The sequence below is a fragment of the Dendrobates tinctorius genome, unplaced genomic scaffold (assembly GCF_039654945.1).
Source record: "Dendrobates tinctorius isolate UK_male_01 unplaced genomic scaffold, ASM3965494v1 ptg000028l, whole genome shotgun sequence".
NCBI classification, from domain to species: domain Eukaryota; kingdom Metazoa; phylum Chordata; class Amphibia; order Anura; family Dendrobatidae; genus Dendrobates; species Dendrobates tinctorius.
The window spans coordinates 81592285-81616783 of NW_027361696.1; the positions used below are offsets into that span (position 1 = coordinate 81592285).

Here is a 24499-nt window from a genome sequence, read left to right on the forward strand (position 1 = left end):
TGATGGGCAATATCATACAGGAGATGTAGCAGATACATATGATAGCCGGTATCATACAGGAGATGTAGCAGATACATATGATGGGCAATATCATACAGGAGATGTAGCAGATACATATGATAGCCGTATAATACAGGAGATGTAGCAGATACATATGATAGCCAGTATCATACAGGAGATGTAGCAGATACATATGATGGCCAATATCATACAGGAGATGTAGCAGATACATATGATGGGCAATATCATACAGGAGATGTAGCAGATACATATGATAGCCGGTATCATACAGGAGATGTAGCAGATACTTATGATGGCCAATATCATACAGGAGATGTGGCAGATACATATGATAGCCGGTATCATACAGGAGATGTAGCAGATACATATGATGGCCAGTATCATACAGGAGATGTAGCAGATACATATGATGGCCAATATCATACAGGAGATGTAGCAGATACATATGATGGCCAATATCATACAGGAGATGTGGCAGATACATATGATAGCCAGTATCATACAGGAGATGTAGCAGATACATATGATGGCCAATATCATACAGGAGATGTAGCAGATACATATGATGGGCAATATCATACAGGAGATGTAGCAGATACATATGATAGCCGGTATCATACAGGAGATGTAGCAGATACATATGATGGCCAATATCATACAGGAGATGTAGCAGATACATATGATGGGCAATATCATACAGGAGATGTAGCAGATACATATGATGGGCAATATCATACAGGAGATGTAGCAGATACATATGATAGCCGGTATCATACAGGAGATGTAGCAGATACATATGATGGCCAATATCATACAGGAGATGTGGCAGATACATATGATAGCCGGTATCATACAGGAGATGTAGCAGATACATATGATGGCCAATATCATACAGGAGATGTAGCAGATACATATGATGGCCGGTGTCACACAGGGAATGTAGCAGATACATATGATAGCCGGTATCATATAGGAGATGTAGCAGATACATATGATGGCCAATATCATACAGGAGATGTAGCAGATACATATGATGGCCAATATCATACAGGAGATGTAGCAGATACATATGATAGCCGGTATCATACAGGAGATGTAGCAGATACATATGATGGGCAATATCATACAGGAGATGTAGCAGATACATATGATGGCCGGTGTCAAACAGGGAATGTAGCAGATACATATGATAGCCGGTATCATATAGGAGATGTAGCAGATACATATGATGGCCAATATCATACAGGAGATGTAGCAGATACATATGATAGCCAATATCATACAGGAGATGTAGCAGATACATATGATAGCCGGTGTCACACAGGGAATGTAGCAGATACATATGATAGCCGGTATCATACAGGAGATGTAGCAGATACATATGATAGCCTGTATCATACAGGAGATGTAGCAGATACATATGATGGGCAATATCATACAGGAGATGTAGCAGATACATATGATAGCCGGTATAATACAGGAGATGTAGCAGATACATATGATGGCCGGTATCATACAGGAGATGTAGCAGATACATATGATAGCCGGTGTCACACTGGGGATGTAGCATATACATATGATAGCCGGTATCATACAGGAAATGTAGCAGATATATATGATAGCCGGTGTCACACAGGGGATGTAGCAGATATATATGATAGCCGGTGTCACACAGGGGATGTAGCATATACATATGATAGCCGGTGTCACACAGGGAATGTAGCAGATATATATGATGGCCGGTATCATACAGAGGCTGTAGCAGATACATATGATGGCCGGTATCATACAGGAGATGTAGCAGATACATAAGATGGCCGGTGTCACACAGGGAATGTAACAGATACATAAGATGGCCAATATCATACAGGAGATGTAGCAGATACATATGATGGCCAATATCATACAGGAGATGTAGCAGATACATATGATGGCCGGTGTCACACAGGGAATGTAGCAGATACATATGATGGCCGGTATCATGCAGGAGATGTAGCAGATACATATGATGGCCGGTATCATACAGGAGATGTAGCAGATACATATGATAGCCGGTATCATACAGGAGATGTAGCAGATACATATGATGGCCAATATCATACAGGAGATGTAGCAGATACATATGATGGCCAATATCATACAGGAGATGTGGCAGATACATATGATAGCCGGTATCATACAGGAGATGTAGCAGATACATATGATGGCCAATATCATACAGGAGATGTAGCAGATACATATGATGGCCAATATCATACAGGAGATGTAGCAGATACATATGATAGCCGGTGTCACACAGGAGATGTAGCAGATACATATGATGGGCAATATCATACAGGAGATGTAGCAGATACATATGATAGCCAGTGTCACACAGGGGATGTAGCATATACATATGATAGCCGGTATCATACAGGAAATGTAGCAGATACATATGATAGCCGGTATCATACAGGAGATGTAGCAGATACTTATGATGGCCAATATCATACAGGAGATGTAGCAGATACATATGATGGCCAATATCATACAGAAGATGTAGCAGATACATATGATAGCCAGTGTCACACAGGGGATGTAGCATATACATATGATAGCCGGTATCATACAGGAAATGTAGCAGATATATATGATAGCCGGTGTCACACAGGGGATGTAGTAGATATATATGATAGCCGGTGTCACACAGGGAATGTAGCAGATACATATGATGGCCGGTATCATACAGAGGATGTAGCATATACATATGATGGCCGGTATCATACAGGAGATGTAGCAGATACATATGATAGCCGGTGTCACACAGGGGATGTAGCATATACATATCATGGCCGGTATCATACAGGAGATGTAGCAGATACATATGATGGCCGGTGTCACACAGGAAATGTAGCAGATACATATGATGGCCGGTATCATGCAGGAGATGTAGCAGATACATATGATGGCCGGTATCATACAGGAGATGTAGCAGATACATATGATGGCCATAGGAGATGTAGCAGATACATATGATAGCCGGTATCATACAGGAGATGTAGCAGATACTTATGATGGCCAGTATCATACAGGAGATGTAGCAGATACATATGATGGCCAATATCATACAGGAAATGTAGCAGATATATATGATAGCCGGTGTCACACAGGGGATGTAGTAGATATATATGATAGCCGGTGTCACACAGGGAATGTAGCAGATACATATGATAGCCGGTATCATACAGGAAATGTAGCAGATATATATGATAGCCGGTGTCACACAGGGGATGTAGTAGATATATATGATAGCCGGTGTCACACAGGGGATGTAGCATATACATATGATGGCCGGTATCATACAGGAGATGTAGCAGATACATATGATAGCCGGTGTCACACAGGGGATGTAGCATATACATATCATGGCCGGTATCATACAGGAGATGTAGCAGATACATATGATGGCCGGTGTCACACAGGAAATGTAGCAGATACATATGATGGCCGGTATCATGCAGGAGATGTAGCAGATACATATGATGGCCGGTATCATACAGGAGATGTAGCAGATACATATGATGGCCATAGGAGATGTAGCAGATACATATGATAGCCGGTATCATACAGGAGATGTAGCAGATACTTATGATGGCCAGTATCATACAGGAGATGTAGCAGATACATATGATGGCCAATATCATACAGGAGATGTAGCAGATACATATGATAGCCGGTGTCACACAGGGAATGTAGCAGATACATATGATAGCCGGTATCATACAGGAAATGTATCAGATATATATGATAGCCGGTGTCACACAGGGGATGTAGCATATACATATGATAGCCGGTATCATACAGGAAATGTAGCAGATATATATGATAGCCGGTGTCACACAGGGGATGTAGCAGATATATATGATAGCCGGTGTCACACAGGGAATGTAGCAGATACATATGATGGCCGGTATCATACAGGAGATGTAGCATATACATATGATGGCCGGTATCATACAGGAGATGTAGCAGATACATATGATAGCCGGTGTCACACAGGGGATGTAGCATATACATTTCATGGCCGGTATCATACAGGAGATGTAGCAGATACATATGATAGCCGGTATCACACAGGAGATGTAGCAGATATATATGATGGCCGGTGTCACACAGGGAATGTAGCAGATATATATGATAGCCGGTGTCACACAGGGGATGTAGCAGATACATATGATGGCCGGTATCATACAAAGGATGTAGCATATACATATGATGGCCGGTATCATACAGGAGATGTAGCAGATACTTATGATAGCCGGTGTCACACAGGGGATGTAGCATATACATATCATGGCCGGTATCATACAGGAGATGTAGCAGATACATATGATAGCCGGTATCACACAGGAGATGTAGCAGATACATATGATGGCCGGTGTCACACAGGGAATGTAGCAGATACATAAGATGGCCAATATCATACAGGAGATGTAGCAGATACATATGATGGCCGGTGTCACACAGGGAATGTAGCAGATACATATGATGGCCGGTATCATGCAGGAGATGTAGCAGATACATATGATGGCCGGTATCATACAGGAGATGTAGCAGATACATATGATGGCCAATATCATACAGGAGATGTAGCAGATACATATGATAGCCGGTATCATACAGGAGATGTAGCAGATACATATGATAGCCGGTATCATACAGGAGATGTAGCAGATACATATGATGGCCAATATCATACAGAAGATGTAGCAGATACATATGATAGCCGGTATCATACAGGAGATGTAGCAGATACATATGATGGCCGGTATCATACAGGAGATGTAGCAGATACATATGATAGCCGGTATCATACAGGAGATGTAGCAGATACATATGATAGCCGGTATCATACAGGAGATGTAGCAGATACATATGATAGCCGGTATCATACAGGAGATGTAGCAGATACATATAATGGCCGGTATCATACAGGAGATGTAACAGATACATATGATGGCCAATATCATACAGGAGATGTAGCAGATACATATGATGGCCAATATCATACAGGAGATGTAGCAGATTCATATGATAGCCGGTATCATACAGGAGATGTAGCAGATACATATGAAGGCCAATATCATACAGGAGATGTAGCAGATACATATGATGGCCGGTATCATACAGGAGATGTAGCAGATACATATGATAGCCGGTATCACACAGGGAATGTAGCAGATATATATGATAACCGGTATCATACAGAGGATGTAGCAGATACATATGATGGCCGGTGTCACACAGGGGATGTAGCATATACATATGATGGCCGGTATCATACAGGAGATGTAGCAGATACATATGATGGCCGGTGTCACACAGGGAATGTAGCAGATACATAAGATGGCCAATATCATACAGGAGATGTAGCAGATACATATGATGGCCGGTGTCACACTGGAAATGTAGCAGATACATATGATGGCCGGTATCATACTGGAGATGTAGCAGATACATATGATGGCCATAGGAGATGTAGCAGATACATATGATAGCCGGTATCATACAGGAGATGTAGCAGATACATATGATAGCCGGTATCATACAGGAGATGTAGCAGATACATATGATGGCCAATATCATACAGGAGATGTAGCAGATACATATGATGGCCAATATCATACAGGAGATGTAGCAGATACATATGATAGCCGGTATCATACAGGAGATGTAGCAGATACATATGATAGCCGGTATCATACAGGAGATGTAGCAGATACATATGATGGCCAATATCATACAGGAGATGTAGCAGATACATATGATAGCCGGTGTCACACAGGGGATGTAGCATATACATATGATAGCCGGTATCATACAGGAAATGTAGCAGATATATATGATAGCCGGTGTCACACAGGGGATGTAGCAGATACATATGATGGCCGGTGTCACACAGGGAATGTAGCAGATACATATGATCGCCGGTATCATACAGGAAATGTAGCAGATACATATGATCTCCTGTATGATACCAGCTATGTAGCAGATACATATGATGGCCGGTATCATGCAGGAAATGTAGCAGATACATATGATCTCCTGTATGATACCGGCTGTGTGGCAGATACATATGATGGCCGGTATCATACAGGAAATGTAGCAGATAGATATGATGGCCGGTGTCACACAGGGAATGTAGCAGATATATATGATAGCCGGTATCATACAGAGGATGTAGCAGATACATATGATAGCCGGTATCATACAGGAAATGTAGCAGATACATATGATAGCCGGTGTCACACAGGGAATGTAGCAGATACATATGATCTCCTGTATGATACCGGCTGTGTAGCAGATACATATGAAGGCCAATATCATACAGGAAATGTAGCAGATACATATGATGGCCGGTATCATACAGGAAATGTAGCAGATACATATGATAGCCGGTATCATACAGGAGATGTAGCAGATACATATGATGGCCGGTATCATACAGGAGATGTAGCAGATACATATGATGGCCGGTATCATACAGGAGATGTAGCAGATACATATGATGGCCGGTGTCACACAGGGAATGTAGCAGATACATATGATGGCCAGTATCATACAGGAGATGTAGCAGATACATATGATGGCCGGTATCATACAGGAGATGTAGCAGATACATATGATAGCCGGTGTCACACAGGGAATGTAGCAGATACATATGATAGCCGGTATCACACAGGGAATGTAGCAGATATATATGATAACCGGTAACATACAGAGGATGTAGCAGATACATATGATGGCCGGTATCATACAGAGGATGTAGCAGATACATATGATGGCCGGTATCATACAGGAGATGTAGCAGATACATATGATGGCCGGTGTCACACAGGGAATGTAGCAGATACATATGATAGCCGGTGTCACACAGGGAATGTAGCAGATACATATGATGGCCGGTATCATACAGGAAATGTAGCAGATACATATGATCTCCTGTATGATACCAGCTATGTAGCAGATACATATGATGGCCGGTATCATGCAGGAAATGTAGCAGATACATATGATGGCCGGTGTCACACAGGGAATGTAGCAGATATATATGATGGCCGGTATCATGCAGGAGATGTAGCAGATACATATGATGGCCGGTATCATACAGGAGATGTAGCAGATACATATGATGGCCAATATCATACAGGAGATGTAGCAGATACATATGATAGCCGGTATCATACAGGAGATGTAGCAGATACATATGATAGCCGGTATCATACAGGAGATGTAGCAGATACATATGATAGCCGGTATCATACAGGAGATGTAGCAGATACATATGATGGCCGGTGTCACACAGGGAATGTAGCAGATACATATGATGGCCAATATCATACAGAAGATGTAGCAGATACATATGATAGCCGGTATCATACAGGAGATGTAGCAGATACATATGATGGCCGGTATCATACAGGAGATGTAGCAGATACATATGATAGCCGGTATCATACAGGAGATGTAGCAGATACATATGATAGCCGGTATCATACAGGAGATGTAGCAGATACATATGAAGGCCAATATCATACAGGAGATGTAGCAGATACATATGATAGCCGGTATCACACAGGGAATGTAGCAGATATATATGATAACTGGTATCATACAGAGGATGTAGCAGATACATATGATGGCCGGTATCATACAGGAGATGTAGCATATACATATGATGGCCGGTATCATACAGGAGATGTAGCAGATACATATGATAGCCGGTATCATACAGGAGATGTAGCAGATACATATGATAGCCGGTATCATACAGGAGATGTAGCAGATACATATGATGGCCAATATCATACAGAAGATGTAGCAGATACATATGATAGCCGGTATCATACAGGAGATGTAGCAGATACATATGATGGCCGGTATCATACAGGAGATGTAGCAGATACATATGATAGCCGGTATCATACAGGAGATGTAGCAGATACATATGATAGCCGGTATCATACAGGAGATGTAGCAGATACATATGATGGCCGGTATCATACAGGAGATGTAGCAGATACATATGATAGCCGGTATCATACAGGAGATGTAGCAGATACATATAATGGCCGGTATCATACAGGAGATGTAACAGATACATATGATGGCCAATATCATACAGGAGATGTAGCAGATACATATGATGGCCAATATCATACAGGAGATGTAGCAGATACATATGATAGCCGGTATCATACAGGAGATGTAGCAGATACATATGAAGGCCAATATCATACAGGAGATGTAGCAGATACATATGATAGCCGGTATCACACAGGGAATGTAGCAGATATATATGATAACCGGTATCATACAGAGGATGTAGCAGATACATATGATGGCCGGTGTCACACAGGGGATGTAGCATATACATATGATGGCCGGTATCATACAGGAGATGTAGCAGATACATATGATAGCCAATATCATACAGGAGATGTAGCAGATACATATGATAGCCGGTGTCACACAGGGAATGTAGCAGATACATAAGATGGCCAATATCATACAGGAGATGTAGCAGATACATATGATGGCCGGTGTCACACTGGAAATGTAGCAGATACATATGATGGCCGGTATCATGCAAGAGATGTGGCAGATACATATGATGGCCGGAATCATACAGGAGATGTAGCAGATACATATGATGGCCGGTATCATACAGGAGATGTAGCAGATACATATGATAGCCGGTATCATACAGGAGATGTAGCAGATACATATGATGGCCAATATCATACAGGAGATGTAGCAGATACATATGATGGCCAATATCATACAGGAGATGTAGCAGATACATATGATAGCCGGTATCATACAGGAGATGTAGCAGATACATATGATAGCCGGTATCATACAGGAGATGTAGCAGATACATATGATGGCCAATATCATACAGGAGATGTAGCAGATACATATGATAGCCGGTGTCACACAGGGGATGTAGCAGATACATATGATGGCCGGTATCATGCAAGAGATGTGGCAGATACATATGATGGCCGGAATCATACAGGAGATGTAGCAGATACATATGATAGCCGGTATCATACAGGAGATGTAGCAGATACATATGATGGCCAATATCATACAGGAGATGTAGCAGATACATATGATGGCCAATATCATACAGGAGATGTAGCAGATACATATGATAGCCGGTATCATACAGGAGATGTAGCAGATACATATGATAGCCGGTATCATACAGGAGATGTAGCAGATACATATGATGGCCAATATCATACAGGAGATGTAGCAGATACATATGATAGCCGATGTCACACAGGGGATGTAGCAGATATATATGATAGCCGGTATCATACAGGAAATGTAGCAGATATATATGATAGCCGGTGTCACACAGGGAATGTAGCAGATACATATGATCGCCGGTATCATACAGGAAATGTAGCAGATACATATGATCTCCTGTATGATACCAGCTATGTAGCAGATACATATGATGGCCGGTATCATGCAGGAAATGTAGCAGATACATATGATCTCCTGTATGATACCGGCTGTGTGGCAGATACATATGATGGCCGGTATCATACAGGAAATGTAGCACATACATATGATGGCCGGTGTCACACAGGGAATGTAGCAGATATATATGATAGCCGGTATCATACAGAGGATGTAGCAGATACATATGATCTCCTGTATGATACCGGCTGTGTGGCAGATACATATGATGGCCGGTATCATACAGGAAATGTAGCAGATACATATGATAGCCGGTGTCACACAGGGAATGTAGCAGATACATATGATCTCCTGTATGATACCGGCTGTGTAGCAGATACATATGAAGGCCAATATCATACAGGAAATGTAGCAGATACATATGATGGCCGGTATCATACAGGAAATGTAGCAGATACATATGATAGCCGGTATCATACAGGAGATGTAGCAGATACATATGATGGCCGGTATCATACAGGAGATGTAGCAGATACATATGATAGCCGGTGTCACACAGGGAATGTAGAAGATACATATGATGGCCAATATCATACAGGAGATGTAGCAGATACATATGATGGCCGGTATCATACAGGAGATGTAGCAGATACATATGATAGCCGGTGTCACACAGGGAATGTAGCAGATACATATGATAGCCGGTATCACACAGGGAATGTAGCAGATATATATGATAACCGGTATCATACAGAGGATGTAGCAGATACATATGATGGCCGGTATCATACAGAGGATGTAGCAGATACATATGATGGCCGGTATCATACAGGAGATGTAGCAGATACATATGATGGCCGGTGTCACACAGGGAATGTAGCAGATACATATGATAGCCGGTGTCACACAGGGAATGTAGCAGATACATATGATGGCCGGTATCATACAGGAAATGTAGCAGATACATATGATCTCCTGTATGATACCGGCTATGTAGCAGATACATATGATGGCCGGTATCATGCAGGAAATGTAGCAGATACATATGGTGGCCGGTATCATACAGGAACTGTAGCAGATACATATGATCTCCTGTATGATACCGGCTGTGTGGCAGATACATATGATGGCCGGTGTCACACAGTGAATGTAGCAGATACATATGATGGCCGGTATCATACAGGAGATGTAGCAGATACATATGATGGCCGGTATCATACAGGAAATGTAGCAGATACATATGATCTCCTGTATGATACCGGCTATGTAGCAGATACATATGATGGCCGGTATCATGCAGGAAATGTAGCAGATACATATGATGGCCGGTGTCACACAGGGAATGTAGCAGATACATATGATCTCCTGTATGATACCAGCTGTGTAGCAGATACATATGATGGCCGGCGTCACACAGGGAATGTAGCAGATACATATGATGGCCGGTATCATGCAGGAAATGTAGCAGATACATATGATGGCCGGTATCATGCAGGAAATGTAGCAGATACATATGATGGCCGGTGTCACACAGGGAATGTAGCAGATACATATGATCTCCTGTATGATACCGGCTGTGTAGCAGATACATATGATGGCCGGTATCATACAGAGGATGTAGCAGATACACATGATGGCCAGTATCATACAGGAAATGTAGCAGATACATATGATAGCCGGTGTCACACAGGGAATGTAGCAGATACATATGATCTCCTGTATGATACCGGCTGTGTAGCAGATACATATGAAGGCCAATATCATACAGGAAATGTAGCAGATACATATGATAGCCGGTATCATACAGGAGATGTAGCAGATACATATGATGGCCAATATCATACAGGAGATGTAGCAGATACATATGATAGCCGGTATCATACAGGAGATGTAGCAGATACATATGATAGCCGGTGTCACACAGGGAATGTAGCAGATACATATGATAGCCGGTATCACACAGGGAATGTAGCAGATATATATGATAACCGGTATCATACAGAGGATGTAGCAGATACATATGATGGCCGGTATAATACAGAGGATGTAGCAGATACATATGATGGCCGGTATCATACAGGGAATGTAGCAGATACATATGATAGCCGGTGTCACACAGGGAATGTAGCAGATACATATGATGGCCGGTATCGTACAGGAAATGTAGCAGATACATATGATAACCGGTATCATACAGAGGATGTAGCAGATACATATGATGGCCGGTATCATACAGAGGATGTAGCAGATACATATGATGGCCGGTATCATACAGGAAATGTAGCAGATACATATGATGGCCGGTATCATACAGGAAATGTAGCAGATACATATGATCTCCTGTATGATACCGGCTATGTAGCAGATACATATGATGGCCGGTATCATGCAGGAAATGTAGCAGATACATATGATGGCCGGTATCATACAGGAACTGTAGCAGATACATATGATCTCCTGTATGATACCGGCTGTGTGGCAGATACATATGATGGCCGGTATCACACAGGGAATGTAGCAGATACATATGATGGCCGGTATCATACAGGAAATGTAGCAGATACATATGATAGCCGGTGTCACACAGGGAATGTAGCAGATACATATGATCTCCTGTATGATACCGGCTGTGTAGCAGATACATATGATGGCCTGTATCATACAGGAAATGTAGCAGATACATATGTTCTCCTGTATGATACCGGCTATGTAGCAGATACATATGATGGCCGGTATCATGCAGGAAATGTAGCAGATACATATGATGGCCGGTGTCACACAGGGAATGTAGCAGATACATATGATGGCCGGTATCATACAGGAAATGTAGCAGATACATATGATGGCCGGTATCATACAGGGGATGTAGCAGATACATATGATCTCCTGTATGATACCGGCTATGTAGCAGATACATATGATGGCCGGTATCATGCAGGAAATGTAGCAGATACATATGATGGCCGGTGTCACACAGGGAATGTAGCAGATACATATGATCTCCTGTATGATACCAGCTGTGTAGCAGATACATATGATGGCCGGCGTCACACAGGGAATGTAGCAGATACATATGATGGCCGGTATCATACAGGAAATGTAGCAGATACATATGATCTCCTGTATGATACCGGCTGTGTAGCAGATACACATGATGGCCGGTATCATACAGGGGATGTAGCAGATACACATGATGGCCGGTATCATACAGGAAATGTAGCAGATACATATGATAACCGGTATCATACAGGGGATGTAGCAGATACATATGATATTGTACTAAAGAGAAAAAAAGTGATGGCACTCACCGTTCTGTCCACTCTCTGTACGTTCCTCCCGTGCCAATGCCTTTAATAAATAAAGAATTTTCACAACAGAACAGTGAGTGCCATGACTTTTTTTTCTATTTTGTACAAAATCAGATTACATGTTTGCTTTTCTGGATTGAGCACCCGTTCTGGCGGTATTTTGGCGGTCGGTCCAGGTGTGTGATTTTCGACTTGAATAGCAGTCATGGAATTGCTTTGGAGTTAAGGAGCAGTGCCGAATCTTCTGTCTCTCTTATGTCTTTTGTTTAGATACATATGATGGCCGGTATCATACAGGGGATGAAGCAGATACATATGATAGCCGGTATCATCTTCCTATTATGTTAGGTGGCGCTGACTACTTACATGGGTGATCGGCAGCAGAGCATACAAAATATTATGGATAGCAGCTGGATGGGGAGTATTTGTTATTAGTAGGGAGGATGATGAAAATAGAAGCTCTCTGGAAATCAAACACTGACGAGTCATGGCTGGAATAAGAGTTCTTGATGGTCCAGTGAGTTATTGGATGAAATCTCTGTCTATCCTGCCTTTGGCTGCATCGGATCAGTGCTGTTCTGTATGTCATATCCATCCAATCTCCTGACACAGTGGTGTAACATGGAAACTGTGTATTCTTGGTTGGGAATGGGAGTGATTTTGTTCATATGCGTTCAAGTTTGTGCCCTAGATCTCAGCTGTAATCAGTTGTGGATATTTCACCAGGTGAAAAGCGACCAACTGTTGCTCTTACTTTATTTCCGCTGCTCCCCTGACTGTTACTTTATTGCATTTCCTAATATCTCATATGGTTCCCTGTATATGGACCTTTTTATTTAGTACTAATTTGTAGGGTCTTAATCAAGTGGTAGTAGGTCACAGGATAATAATGCAGAGTAGCGTAAAGACACGCCCCTGAGGATCCTGTGAGCCGCACCACAATGTTAAAGCCATTGAAATTATCACTAAATAAAAAGGCCCATATCTATTGAACTATATGGCCTATTTAAATAAAAAAAATACAATACACAAGGGGAGAAAAAAAAGATGAAATAATACATAGAGATATTGGGTCCTTTGGTGTGCGAGGCCCACCTGTGCAGCCACTCAGGGGGCCACTACCACCTCTAAAACTGCATTATGATGAGCTTTTGGACTGCAAAGGGCCCATATATTGTTTTTGCACATTGGCCGCTTCTGTCTGTGTCCACCAGTGTAAATATATACGACTAACCGAAGCATTAGGCTCCTAAATAAAGGATACTGAGCAGTATGATGACAAATATCCATGGGGTCTTATGGATACAGGTGTCATAAGCATCAAATATTTCCTGATGCATATGCCAAATGTAGATGAAAAACATACAGCTTAAAAAAATGAATAGTTACGATTTTTTTTTAGATATTATCCACACATCTTATATTTATGTTGCTTTGTGATTGACTGATTTTATATTTTTATGGCCGAAGGTGTTGGCACCCTTGAAATTGTTCCAGAAAATGAAGTATTTCTTCCAGAGATTTATATTGAGATTACATGTTTTCTTACACACATTTACTGCCTTTGTGTGTATTAGAACAACAAAAAGAACAAAGAAAAAAGCCAAATTGGACATCATTTCATACAAAGACCCAAAAATGGGCCAATTTTTCCAAAATTGTAGGTTAAACACTTTGCTTCAAGCATGTAATGTTCATTCAAACTCACCTGTGGCAAGTAACAAGTATGGGCACTATGAAAAAAACATCTGAAACCAGATAAAAAGGGGAGAAGTTGACTCAATCTGTTCATTGTGTGTCTGTGTGTGCCACACTAAGCATGGGGAACAGAAAGAGGAGAAGAAAACCACCTGAAGACTTTCAGAACCAAAATTTTCGAACAGTATCAACAATCTCAAGGTTACGAGTCAATTTTAAGAGATCTTGATGTTCCCTTGTTCAGGGTGTGCAACAAAAGAAGTTTACAAACCATGGCACTGTAGCTAATCTCCATACATGTGGACGGCAGTGAAAAATTAATGACAGGTAGTCCTGATGGTGGACAAGCAGCCCCAATCAAGTTCCAAAGAAATTCAAGTAGTCCTGCAGGCTCAGGGTGCATCAGTGTCAATGCATACTATCTGTCGACATTTGAATGAAATGAAATACTATGGCAGGAGATCCAGGAGGACCCCACTGCTGTGACAGACATAAAAAGCTAGACTGTAGTTTTCCAAAATGTATGTAAGTCAACATCCTTCTGGGAAGGAATCTTGAGGACAGATGAGACCAAGATAGAGCTTTTTGGTAACGCACATCATTCTACTGTTTGCTGAAAAGGGAATGAGGCCTACTAAGAAAAGAACACAGTACCTACAGTCAAATATGGTGGTGGTTCAAAGATGTTTTGAGGTTGTTTTGCTGCCACTGGGTGCCTTGACTGTGTGCAAGGCATCATTAAATCTGAAAATTACCAAAGGATTTTGGGTTGCAATGTAATGCCCAGTGTCAGAAAGCTGGGTTTATGTCCTTGGTCATAGGTCTTCCAGTAGGACAATGACCCCAAACATGCTTCAAGAAACACCCAGAACTGGATGGAAACAAAGCACCGGAGAGTTCTGATGTGGTCAGCAATGAGTCTGGATCTCAGTTCCATTGAACAGCTTTGGAGAGATTTTAAAATTGCTTTTGGGAGAAGACACCTTCAAATATGAGAGACCTGGAGAAGTTTGCAAAAGAAGAGTGCTCCAAAATTTCAGTTGAGAGGAGCAAGAAGCTTGTTGATGGTTATAGGAAGCGATTGATTGCAGATATTGATTCCAAAGGGTGTGCAACCAAATAGTAAGTTGAGGGTGCCAACCATTTTGTCCAGACCATTTTTGGGGTGTTGTGGAAATTTCAGTCCAATTTGCCATTTTTTTCCTGTTTTTTTTTTTGTGGTGTTGTACTACACACAAAAGAAATAAACATGTGTATAACAAAATATGTCATGGTCATAATTTTCGGGGAGAAATGCTTCATTTTTTTGAACAATTTCAAAGATGCCAACACTTTTGGCCATGGCTGTATATATTTTTCTAATTTTCAGCACAATTTATGCTTCAATTGAATGTCTGACAATTCTCTTACACAATACTTGTAGTACGCCTTGGGTTCCTGTGTGCTGCACAGTATATTTTAATATGACAGATCAATAAGAAACATGATGTGTAAATGAATGGTTGTAGAAGGTTTGAAGATATTCTACAGACCACAATAGCCTTGATTGAATACCATTTTTCATTGCGAATAACACATAGAATTTGTCTGCATGAAGCATAAAGCCCCCCTCCGGGAGTCTCAAATGAATTCTATAGTATCCATTGGATATGCTACAATTATATTGTATCTCTATGGCTGCTGTTTATATAATGCACAGAGATCTATGTATCCACAAATCAGTATTTGGGTAGCGAAATGCCAGTATATTTTTCATTAGTCATATCGAAGCTTGGAAAGTGTTTTCTCCCACATATTCCAGTGAAGTCATGGAAACAAATCAGATAACCGAGGTATCTGCCAGCAATTTCCACCATCAACTCATAAACAAGTGATTGCTTGGTTCCCTCTACAACAGCACACCTGATAGCGGCAGTAGGTGAATGCACACAGGTGCGACGCCGTGCAAGCGCTTAACCCTTCAAGAACACATAAGCTTTCTAATGAATATGTATGGCATAGAAAATAAAAGAAAGCAGTGATATTAAAGAACAGTCACTTTTGCAACCTGGATAGAAATCTTGTTAACCGGTAGGATTTCTGCATTAAATACCCATTAAATCAGGGACGGATATACCATTGGTGCAACAAGAAATAAGGGGGCGCAAATCCACCTTGAAAACAGGTGGAATTCAGCATTATGATGATTTAATGGACTGCAAAAGGCCCATCTACTGCCCTTGCACGGCGGCTGATTTCCATCTGTGTCCACCAGTGCATAAAATATTTATCTCTTAGTTTCATAACTGATAGTAATTGAATATTAACACTTGCATTTTAGTCTTTACCTTTCTTGCACTTTCACTCGATTGGACTTTTCATATATATAATCTTTGACGCTCAGAATCTGGATCAGGGCTGCCAACTTGACTTTTAATTTTTTATAAAAAAAACAAAAATCACAATACTTTTTACGGACGCATTCAAAAAAATAAATTATTTTGATTATACGTGAGATAAGCCTGCAGAATGTAATTCTGATGTAAAGCTGCATTCATCGTGAACTGTAAAATGATGATAATTACAGTCAAAATAACCTGAATACGTTTTATAATAAATTGTGGACGCCTTAAAAAAAAGTTTTACCAGCAGTGAAAAGAAACAGACATTATTTTTATGGATTGTCAGGGAATATCAGGGCGGTTGTGAACCCCAGATGTGGATAGGTAAAGGCCACTGTTACATGTTAGGAAGCATATTGTGTAATGTCGCTATATGAGCATTCACCTGTTGTAAAAACCAACAACTATAGAGCAAACTGGACCACAAGCAATAAAACACACGGGGGTGAATGATGTCAACAAGCAGCAAACTTTAAAGGTCTGTTCTTCATCCTCAGCTCCTCAAACTTAAGCACCAGATTGCAGAAAATGGGAGAGAAGGGATCAGATATAGTGTTATCCTCTAGTGATATCAGACGCTGCCATACTCATCAACACATTATCAATCCGGTGATGTGAGAAGAATTGCAGTTTGATATCACCTTCAAAGCGGCACCTCATTTATAGACATCTATCATCACACCTTAGGGGGAAAGGTGACTTGCGCTTCAAGGAGAACTACAAATCTCAGAATCCTCATTAGCTGTAACGTAATCTATGATCATTAATCGTCACCTGGAAGGGAACGCTTAGACTTGTTGTTCTAGAATTGAAAGAGCCACATGTATAGAGTTGTCGACAGTTTCTCTAATGTAAATATTGATGTTCTACAACATAAACATTCCAATTCCATGGGAGCAAACACATAAGATAAAGCGGCCTTTCCAAGAAAGGGTTAATGTTAAAGCAAAACACCCTATACTGTAACATAAATAGAAAAGAGGAAGAAGAAAAAGAATGAGAACAAGAAGAAGGAGAAGATGAAGAAGGAGGAGAAGAAGGTTGGACTCCATACATTGGTGCCATAGAGAATATGTGGTTTCTATAGAATTCTTCCATTGTATCAATGCCACAAGTGTCTTTTTTTGCAAACAACAATGACTGTAAATCACAAACATATCCATGCCTAGTATAGCTGTGGGGTATAAGGAGATCTCCTTACCTGTTCTCAGCCGTTTCTTCTAAGTTCTTTTGTTCTTCTTCCAAGCTAATCAGCAAGTCAAAGCAAGGAAAGGGAAGCCAGGAGAAAGTGAACCCAAAGCTGGAAGCCCCTGCTTTTGTCCAGCACTCCCAGGTGCTGAGTGTTCTCCTTTGTGTTGGTGGAGGGAGCTGTCCACAGCTCACAGTGCTGAACACAGCAGTGAGAACAGAGTTGTTTGGCTAGGTGGAGCCCCAGCAAGCCTTGGAGGTGGAGACAAACACATCCACAGCCAGGAATCTTCTTCATCAGAAGGACTCTTCCATCTGTCTGCAACAGGCAGGGTGGTGAGAATGGAGGAAGCTTTCAGATCCTAATGCAAACTGTTGCTAACAACTTGCCTGCATTCTCTCTGTGTGTGCACATACCCTGCTACACCTCATGTATTTATCCTGCAGACCAGCCACAGTCCAGACACCTCCTGCCTAGCAGATGAAGCACAGCTGGCTTTTTAGATGTAGTAGAGCCCAGTATGCCATTTATTACAGACTAGAGTGAATTCCATGAATTTTATCTAAATTTGACTTTTTCGATTAATTCATTGAAATATGTAGAGTGACTTATAAGAAGATACAAATAATGCAACTCTAGAGTTAAAAGACAAACAATCTGATCTGTCATTCATGAGTCTAGTAACCTTTCTCTTGGCTCGAGATATCCCAAAATGAGTGTCAAGAGATAATCACGTTTTTTGGGAAAAACATTCTAATCTCATAACACCATTGTATTTTTCCAAAAATTATTATCTAATGTCACCTTAACCGAACCAAAAGGAACAGTAAGAAACGCACCTGTGCTTGATTATGCACTCATCATCCTTGAAATTGCAACACCAAAAAGGGAAAGTTGTGGAAATCACAGGATGGAAACTTGTTAATGATGTATAAATGATGAAAGAGTGGAAATAAAATTTTCAAAAGATCTCGATTTATTCAGTCTGGAGTCAGAACGTCACGTGGATAAATCCCCGCATTTACAGCCTCGGCTGCTATCAGTGATGTTATTAATGGTCGTCTGAGGAATGTTCTGTCCCACTGAATGCACTTGGGCAAATCATCAAGATCCACTGCTGGCAGATTCTGTGCATTTGCCAATCAATGACATCCCAGATGTGGTCGATGGGAGACAAGTCCAGAGACGCTGCAGCCATGGTAGCAGATTTACACCACGTAGGATGCCCACAGTAGCAGAGTTCTTGTCCCAGAACAACTGCAATCCACATGTACTCCCCACCTCCACCCTGTGGTTAGGCAGCAGTGGCGCTTGGCACTGTACCTGCTAAGCATGGACCTGCTTTTGCTTGCAAACACTTCCATCCCGCCGTCCATACCTGTACAGTGAGCTCTGAATGCTGCAGGAAATGGAATAAACAGAGACTGGTGAGCGCCAACCCCCTGACTTGGCACCGCATACATTATGCATATCTGTCCACTACTTTGAAATAGGCAATGAATGCGGCAGGAGCAGCAGCCACAAGTTGGTGGAGCAGGAGCAGATGATCCAAATGCGCAGGTTAGTGCAGCCGCGTAGGCCTCTCTCCACTACACTGGAGTGGGTGGCATCCTGTACACATTATAGACAATTAGGCCCAAATATATACATGTCTCAACATCCCACATGTGATCCAGGAGTGCAATATTTGCAGTTAGTTTCTGAGCAGATCCACTAGAATTGGCAAATTAAGCGATCTCCGCGACTCTCACAACGTCATGGTCATGGGTACCAAAAACTAATTAATTCAAATATTTGAAAAATTGCCGACCTTGTGGAGTTTATCAAAGCGGAGAATGGTGTAATTGAGGAAAAAGGGGATCTTGTGAACATAAACGCTCGTCAACGAGATTGGCCAGAGGAGGATGTCAAGAACTGATCTGACGAACATGTTAAGAAAGGTCAAGAACATTACTGCCAGTTACCAGTCTGATACTCCAACTAGCAGGTTACAACTCCACTTCCCATGGCATAGATGGACGACAACAGCAGACAAGTAATTGCAGAAGGTAAACAGAAAGAAAACCACTGTATAGTGCAAAGAAATTGGATTATTGAGCAGTGGAAATACACTGCGTTGGAAGATGAATTGAGACTTTTTACACCATGTGGGTTGCAGGGTAAGAAATTGTAGCAAGCGCCATAAATTAATCAATGAACCCTTCTTGTCACGTGCCAGGCTGGTGGAGAAATAATGTGGGGAATATGGAGAATAATAATAATAATCTTTATTTTTATATAGCGCTAACAAATTCCACAGCGCTTTACAGTTTGCACACATTAGCATCACTGTCCCCGAAGGGCTCACAATTTAAATTCCCTATCGGTATGTCTTTGGAATGTGGGAGGAAACCGGAGTACCCGGAGGAAACCCACGCAAACACAGGGAGAACATACAAACTCCTTGCAGATGTTGTCCTTGGTGGGATTTGAACCCAACCACTAACCACTAAGCGCTAACCACTGAGCCACCGTGCCACCCGTGAAAATGTTCTCATGTCACACCCTAGGTCCTCTGATACATGTGGATGGACATTTGGACAGTAGGACTTACCTAAACATTGTGGCGGACCAAGTTGATCCCGTCATGGCGGCTATTTACCCTATAGGAGAAGGACACGTTCCGCAAAACAATGCAGCATGGCACCAGGGTCGTGTAGTCATGGACACCTCCGGGAATAGCTCAGTGAGATATTTCTGCCTTCACCGTCCCCAGATTTTAATGTGAATATCTGGAACAAGGTAGAACAATCTTCTCAGTGCATGTCAGTACCTCCAACTGATTTGTAGCAACCGCGAAAATTGGGGCGACATTCCTGAAAAAACGGTTTCAATATCTAGTAGAATCGACGCCACCATCAATTGCTTCGGTTCTGAAGGCCAAAGGAGGTCCAATGTGTTACCTGAGGAGTGTCAATATACTATATATATGATGACAGTAATATTTGGATTTTTCTCGTTGAGCGGAACTTTTAGAAACACAACATAACAGCTGGACTTCTTTTCTGCTCCTTCAACATATGATTAATAAATTACATTCAAAGTACATTGCAATTAGTGGGAGGGATAAAGTAAAGACTTCCTCACAATTAAAGGAGTGACATTTAAATTATAATGAACTGCTGCCCAAGTGTCAGAACAGCAGGAAGAGGCGTCCTTGGTTCCCTGCTGAAGCCGGAGCAGACAGAACAAGATGTTAATTACATCTACAGTAGGATGTCACTATTTGCCGCATGTTGGGTGTATTATTAAGAAACCTAAAAGCCATTCTTAGCTGGCATGTTCGTCTACTTCACTTACCATATTGATTTATTTGGTGTTCTAGGTACTATGGTCAGCAGGGAGTATACAACCATACATCAGTGATACATGTAACCTGTGTGTCTTGTACAATCCATGGACATTGTCTCCTCCCTGCCATTACATGTAGGCAATAGGAACCGTTTCCTACAACACCGGTGTCAGCTCCCCTGTGTCATTACATGTGATGTTGACTCACTGACACAAAGACAAGCCATTGACACCTTCCACCAAGATGATACGCGCCCCTCGCTTTTGTTACGCGGCATGTCACTGACTAATTGTGCCCTCTAGTGGTTTTTACTTGCAGATACAAAAAAAAAATATCGCCACATAGCCGAACATTGCAGAACCAACGTCTGAACCCGTAGGACAAGTTAATACAACGCTGACGGAATGGTCAATCGCTCTAATTAATTAGCATTTCATTAAAATCTGCCTATAGATTGTTGGCAGGTCCATGCAGGGGTTAACATTTTTTGCACATTTTCATGATGAGTATAATAAATAAAATAAAATGTGATATATTTTCAAAACACACTATATGTTGCACATTTTATTTTATTTATTTATTTTACTCCCTTATATAGCGCCATTAATTCCACAACACTTTACAGACATCATCTCTGTCCCCATTGGGGCTCACAATCTACATTCCATTTCAGTATGTCTTTGCCTTGTGGGAGGAAACTTCTGATTGTAGGTGACATTTCCTGGGCAGGAAGTTACATATAAATCAGCTTATAAACAAATGTGCATAACTTGTTTGTTTATTTAATGTTTTATATGTGATTCTTTAAATAAATCAATCAGTCATTGAATATTTCAGCTGTAACCCAGAGCAGTGGGAAAGGCAGGGAATGGCTACATAACACAGTGCTTTCTCCTGCGATTCACCATTCCTGATGGTAGTGAACCCCAAGCTTGCAGCTTCCTGAATTCAACTTTGTTGTGTTGTCTAAAAGCCGAATTCTAACATCATTTTTTTTCTTGTACACAAATAACAAACCGATATTCATCAGCGTGCTGGATACTGTTCGCTTATGTCATCGTGTTTTAATATATAAGCAAAAAAACTATGGAGGTTTCCAGCTTCTCCGAACATTACTCAGTGAAACACAGATGTCATCCAGGTGCTTAGATAGATAGATAGATAGCAAGATAGATAGATAATTGATAGATGATAGATACAGTTGTGGCCAAAAGTATTGACACCCCTGCAATTCTGTCACCTAATACTCAGTTTCTTCCTGAAAATGATTGCAAACACAAATTCTTTGGTATAATTATCTTCGTTTAATTTGTCTTAAATGAAAAAACACAAAAAGAATTGTCCTAAAGCCAAATTGGATATAATTCCACATCAAACATAAAAGAGGGTGGACAAAAGTATTGGCACTGTTCGAAAAATCATGTGATGCTTCTCTAATTTGTGTAATTAACAGCACCTGTAACTTACCTGTGGCACCTAACAGGTGTTGGCAATAACTAAATCACACTTGCAGTCAGTTGACATGGATTAAAGTTGACTCAACCTCTGTCCTGTGTCCTTGTGTGTACCACATTGAGCATGGAGAAAAGCAAGAAGACCAAAGAACTGTCTGAGGACTTGAGAAACCAAATTGTGAGGAAGCATGAGCAATCTCAAGGCTACAAGTCCATCTCCAAAGGCTTGAATGTTCCTGTGTCTACCGTGCACAGTGTCATCAAGAAGTCTAAAGCCCATGGCACTGTGGCTAACCTCCCTAGATGTGGATGGAAAAGAAAAATTGACAAGAGCTTTCAACGCAAGATTGTGCGGATGTTGGATAAAGAACCTCGACTAACATCCAAACAAGTTCAAGCTGCCCTGCAGTCCGAGGGTACAACAGTGTCAACCCGTACTATCCGTCGGCATCTGAATGAAAAGGGACTGTATGGTAGGAGACCCAGGAAGACCACACTTCTTACCCCGAGACATAAAAAAGCCAGGCAGGAGTTTCCCAAAACTTACCTGAAAAAGCCTAAAACGTTTTGGAAGAATGTTCTCTGGCCAGATGAGATAAAAGTAGAGTTTTTTGGGCAAAGGCATCAACATAGAGTTTACCGGAGAAAAAAGAGGCATTCAAAGACTGCCTGACCGTGTGCATGGCATTATGAAGTCTGAAGACTACCAACAAATTTTGCAGCATAATGTAGGGCCCAGTGTGAGAAAGCTGGGTCTCCCTCAGAGGTCATGGGTTTTCCAGCAGGACAATGACCCAAAACACACTTCAAAAAGCACTAGAAAATGGTTTGAGAGAAAGCACTGGAGACTTCTAAGCTGGCCAGCAATGAGTCCAGACCTGAATCCCATAGAACACCTGTGGAGAGATCTAAAAATGGCAGTTTGGAGAAGGCACCCTTCAAATATCAGGGACCTGGAGCAGTTTGCCAAAGAAGAATGGTCTAAAATTCCAGTAGAGCATTGTAAGAAACTTATTGATGGTTACCGGAAGCGGTTGGTCGCAGTTATTTTGGCTAAAGGTTGTGCAACCAAGTATTAGGCTGAGGGTGCCAATACTTTTGTCTGGCCCATTTTTGGAGTTTAGTGTGAAATGATCAATGTTTTGCTTTTTGCTTCATTCTCTTTTGTGTTTTTTCATTTAAGACAAATTAAATGAAGACAATAATACCAAAGAATTTGTGATTGCAATCATTTTCAGGAAGAAACTGAGTATTATCTGACAGAATTGCAGGGGTGTCAATACTTTTGGCCACAACTGTAATAGATAGATAGATGATAGATAACAGATAGATAAGTAGATAATAGATGATAGATAGATAGAGAGATAAGAGATAGATAGATAGTTAGATGATAGACAGAGAGATGATAGATAGATAATAGATAGATGATAGATAATAGATGATATATAGATAGATAGATGATACATAGATAGATAATAGATGATAGATAATAGATAGATAGATAAATAATAGATAATAGTTACAGTAGATGATATATAGATAGATAGACAGATAGATAGAGAGATGATAGATAGATGATAGATAGATATATAGATAGATAGATAGATAATAGATAGTGAGAGTGAGGAAAATAAGTATTT

The 24499-nt window shown here is 41.1% G+C and overlaps 1 protein-coding gene across 2 annotated transcripts in view; it reads right to left on the bottom strand.

Annotated features, from left to right (window-relative positions):
• The window catches only part of SYT5 (synaptotagmin 5), a 395951-nt gene extending 377496 nt beyond the window's left edge, over positions 1-18455 (bottom strand). The window contains exon 1 of one of the 2 annotated variants that reach the window (XM_073571079.1): positions 18087-18455. The gene's annotated coding sequence lies outside the window, so the exon portion shown is untranslated. Of the gene's footprint in view, positions 1-12806; positions 13946-18086 lie in introns of those variants that run through there. The other variant, XM_073571081.1, reaches the window with a different exon arrangement.
• Between the last annotated feature and the right edge of the window lie 6044 nt (positions 18456-24499).